We start from the raw sequence: 5,089 nt of genomic DNA on the forward strand, positions 1-5,089 counted from the left end.
TCTTCTTGTTTGGTAGCAGTAGTGGTAGTTTTACTGGAGTAGAGGACGACTTTACCTCGTATTTTAATATTGAAAACAACACGTTATTAATTTCTTGCGTCCGAAGCGCTTTTCTGGATTTACCTTCATCAGGAACGCTCAAAGCCAAACATTTGAAATCCGAAGATGTATAAGTACCGAAACCGTTGAAGAGCTGTATCTCAAAAAACACCTAAAATAATTTAAGCTACCATTGGATGAAATCAGAAGTTCCTCGTTAAAAAATTGGTAATGTTCGCGTTTGACGTCAAGAATAAATTGTAGAAAAGGATTTGGAATTCTTGAGCGGTTGCTCTTTTCAATTGTTTTGTAAACATTTTTCAGGGTTTTCTGTTTATCAAGAAGAAAGTGTTTCTGTTTCCTTAAGTAATGCAGCTTATCTTTCATAGAAGTTTGTAGATTGTGCATGCATCGCTTCATGACGTGTCTGTCAGCCTTTTTAAAATCGATCCATTGTTCTATTTCTTGTCTAAGCCTATTCTCGGAAAGTTTGTTTGGTTGCATGTTTTGTAGTTTGGTTGAGGTTGTTTGGATTGCTTCCTCTTTTTCTTGAATTAAGCACTTCCAGTTGGCAAACAATCTGAAACAGTTATTTTTGTTCTTAATGTAATTTATAGCGACTCGCTACATGATACTAGTACATTGCGTCATTTTAGCACAGAAATCAGTTGTATAGTAGAACTGGACTCTTATCACAAAACCAGAAAGTAGTGGCTACATTTACTAACCCTTTAAAACATAAAGTATGGCCATTCCTAATTTATGACCCTGAAGGGGTGACAATACGAATACGAATGCAAAACCATGTATAATTTTAAGAGGATAATCTAATATGTTACCCTGTGTAACATGACTTCATGTCGAATTACAATGTAGTATACCATTATTACCAGGCTTTTCCGATTTTCTTATATTTCTATAATTAAGTTATTTGACATCTATCAATATGTACTCTACGGCATTGTTCGTTTGTCTGATTCTTTTGTCTGTATCATTGTCTCTTGCTTAAAGTCATATGAAACCTCAAATTAAAAAAAAAATGATGCATGTGTTTTTATAACTAAATGGATAGTTTTCATTATGAAACTTATGTATATATACTTTTTTTCTGAAGGAAACTCTTTGATTTGTCCACATTTAGATAAAGTTTACTTTTTTTTAATTGCTTACTTCCAGGAAGCAATAAGCCGACATATTTTCCGTATGCAAAGTGACCTCAGCGTGACTCGTCTCGTAAAAATCCGGTGATCGCAATACGCATGGTTCTCTCATTGAAATAATATATTGTCTGATTGTACATGTTATACACGTGCTCAATATCCATGATTCTTTGTTGATTGTTTACTATAAGGAGACAATCCGTAAATTTCAAAACACGATAGCCACCATATTTTCACATCATAACAGACAGAGAGAAAAAAAAATTGACGATTAAACGATATGTTTGCGTAAAAAATGATAAAATCGTGCACAGCAGACCAAGTTTATGATCAATACATGATTTGGTTCAAGAATTGAATAAACATTATTTTTCACCAGTCACTCGTTTCATATGACTAAGTTTTTGTAAATTTCATTAAGTTTGAAATTTCATATCCGGTTTGGGAGGTTTTATTTTGTCGAAGATATACCATTGTCGTAAGGATACGGCAAGGTAATTATTATACGGTATGTTTTGCTGTACTTTATGGTTTTGGGACTTTTTTTTTTTTTTTTTTTACAGAGAATTGAATTTGATATGGTCTCATATTCTATATTTGTACAGAGAAAAACTAGAGAAAACTTACTCATTTCCATTCCTGTCCACATTTTCCACTGTATCATACTCTATCTTGAATTTCTGGCTTCTTGATCCGACTACAAAATACACAAAGATTTGTATTAGTTAATGATGTGGTATTAATGAGTTGGAAATATATGTTAATAAAATGATGAAATAGCACCATAAAGAATACTAGTACTAGTAAATGAAGAAAGAAAAGACATATAGAAGTCAATATACAGGTTAAAATATATCTGTACAATGCCGAGTTAAGAAAAGTTGTTCACTAAAAAGATACACTATTTTAGAACCGTCATCAACACTTTACCGAAAGGACAAAAACATGAAATATAACTGAGCATTGCATATGGCTAGGTTCTAGACATAGCACAGGCATATCAGTGGGGGATTGACAAAAAAAGGGTGGTTGGAACCCTATTCAAAGGCATTGGTCGTCAAACAAAATGGGGTTCCAAACCCCGGACCACTGGAGGTTAAAGAAAGAGGGATGAAACCATGCTGTGCCATACTGTAATACTTGCCGCTGTATTTCGGTATCGATTTTATACATCAACGAATGAAGTGAGATAATACGTTTATCAGAAGTTGCATGTCACTTATGCCTAGAAAATGTGTTTATGATCCTTACATTGTTGCAGACATTTTATTTGGCCGGTTTGTGTGTGTGTGTGTGTGGGGGGGGGGGGGGGGGGTAGAAACTGCACACTGATCGAACCAAAGAGATTATATGTAGAATCTGAACTATACACACGGAACGTCTGGTAAAGCCGCTCCATCAATCATTACCTTATTTCCAAGTTTATATACCTATCTATCGAAAAATTGTGGACCTTTCCCCAGCAAAACAATTCTGACGAAATGAATTTTTGTTACCGTTTTCGGGAAAGTCAGATTTAAACTACTACACCGAAATAAAAAAAAAAAAAAACATAAAAAAGGCATAGGAGTCCCGTTCTAATCAAGCTCTCAATTAAAACAATTAGTCCATCGGGTGAGCAAACAAACCGACGAAGGAATAACGCGCGATGAAGTGGCTCCTTAAACTTACTTCTTTCTGTCGACTTCTTGTGCACAGCCTGCTTTGTATGTGCCATATTTTCGACTTTATCACTGCAAAAGAGAAAAAAAAGTTTTTGTTTTCGTATTTCCTCAGCTTAAAATGGTAAGGAATCATTACTTGAATAAAACCGTATAAAACAATGATGTGTTGTATTATGGAGGTATATATCTGTGGTACTTTATGCTCTTTACAAGAAGATACAAAATATCTCACTCCCGATTGATTTACAGTTAAAATTATTTGATGCATTGGTGGTTCCTATTTTGACATATTCCTCGGAAATATGAGGGTTTGAAAATAAAAATAATACTGAAAAAATTTTATGGTGCATGGAGAACTTGGAAGATTTCCACTTGAACTGCAGATCAACTTAAAAATGGCATGTTTTTGGCACAAGCTTTCAACAAGTGATTAAAATTATCGGATAACCTGTATTTAAGTTACTTTGGTACATCCATGAGCATGAAGGTTATAATTTCAAATGGTTTAACTATGTAAAACCTGTTTTTAATGACTGTGGCTTTTGTGAAATATATAATATTCCGGAGCAAGTTGATTATAATCATATTAAAATTAATGTACGGCAGCGTCTCCAGGACCAGTTTATTAAAAAATGGTTCTCCACTTTAAAGAAGAGTTTTGCTTAGAACCATATATCTGTTAAAATTAAGGCGGGGTCATAGAGTAAATATATGTAAATTAAGGGTACGTAATACAAAGTTTCCCATTGAAACAGGAAGATGGAGAAATGTACCACGAAATGAGAGAATTTGTCCACTTTGTAAAGCTGGTCTTGGGGATGTGTACCACTATATATATATATATATGTACAAATTGTGAAGTTAAATATTTAAGGGGAAAGTTTATACCTCCATATTATTTAGAATATCCAAATGTTAAAAAGGTACTGGGCATGCTTAAATATTGTGATAATAATGTGCTGTCTAAGCTGTCTGTTTTTATTCAAAAGGTAGAAAGGATGCTTGTCTGATTTAAAATTGCAATAAACAAAGATTTATCTCTGAAGATGTATAATTTAAAAATGTATACTGTATGCATCATGAACTATGTATACTGTATGTATTATGAACTATTTATTCTGTAGGTATTATGAACTATGTATACTGTATGTATTATGAACTATGCATACTGTATGTATTATGAACTATGTATACTGTATATATTATGAACTATGTTGTAATTTATATTGTGTATAATATGCTCCTGTTACGCAGTCTTCTGCGGCTGAGTTTTCTTTAATAAACTAAACTATCTAAAGGTATTACATATTGCGTTTATATTTTAGTTTGGGATCAAAAGAGACTGTTTGCTAGACAAATATAGACATGTTATCAAGTTGACCAATAATTCAAGATATAAATACAAGACTATTTTGCTAATTAGTCATTATATTTACCATTATGTTTTCATAAAACTACCGCACAGTTTTATAATGAAGCAAATAACTTGTTTACTTTTGACATCAGTTTTTTAAATAACCGACAATTTGTTTTACTTGTTTCTGGTCAAATCATAAAAAAACTAGTCTCGTCATTATATGTAGACCCAGTAGTAGTAGCATATTTTTTTTTTTATACTATTCTTATTATATTATCTTGCTATCTACATTTTTCACTTTGATTTAGTTGCAGTCAAAGTTTAAAGCGCTGATTTTCTTTTTTCTTTTTCTTTTAACTGGAGGAGCATCCTTTCGGTGCTGTTATTTAATTCGCGTTCTTGTAAGGCTGCATGTGGTTCTACTTACACTATTAATAATAGTAATAAAGTAATATTATGAAACATTAGGTATAGTTCTCTTTTTCTTTAATATACATACATTATTAAAATTAGCATAAATTAATTTAAACTATGCTTACCGATCCTTTTTCATTCTTTCTTCCACAACTTTACGTATACACGGATTGAAATAATCTAATATATGTTTGCTTCTTTTATAATCAATCCTTACTGCGACAGATGAAACTGTGTAGTGAGGAATAGGAGGTGCCGTCACTTTGACAACGTTTCTTCTATTATGACGTCACGCTACCGTGACCTTTACCATACAGGCGCTGACAAATCTTTTATCTTGTTATATATTGCAACGCACACATTTAGGTTTTACGTGTGTCAAGTTAGTATTGTAAATTTTGTGTAGTACTGCAAAAAAGTTTTTATCCGCGGAAAATTCACCTACCAGTAATTTG

General features: G+C 32.6%; 1 long non-coding RNA gene across 1 annotated transcript; it reads right to left on the minus strand.

The window, feature by feature from the left end:
* Nucleotides 1-223: 223 nt before the first annotated feature.
* On the minus strand, nucleotides 224-4,886 carry LOC143077612 (uncharacterized). The gene is made up of 4 exons (XR_012978953.1): nucleotides 4,760-4,886; nucleotides 2,871-2,932; nucleotides 1,827-1,896; nucleotides 224-619 (listed from the first exon to the last, which is right to left on the minus strand). It is a non-coding gene; the product is annotated as an uncharacterized LOC143077612 (long non-coding RNA).
* Nucleotides 4,887-5,089: the final 203 nt, after the last annotated feature.

Source organism: Mytilus galloprovincialis, chromosome 1, assembly GCF_965363235.1.
Source record: "Mytilus galloprovincialis chromosome 1, xbMytGall1.hap1.1, whole genome shotgun sequence".
NCBI classification, from domain to species: Eukaryota; Metazoa; Mollusca; class Bivalvia; order Mytilida; family Mytilidae; genus Mytilus; species Mytilus galloprovincialis.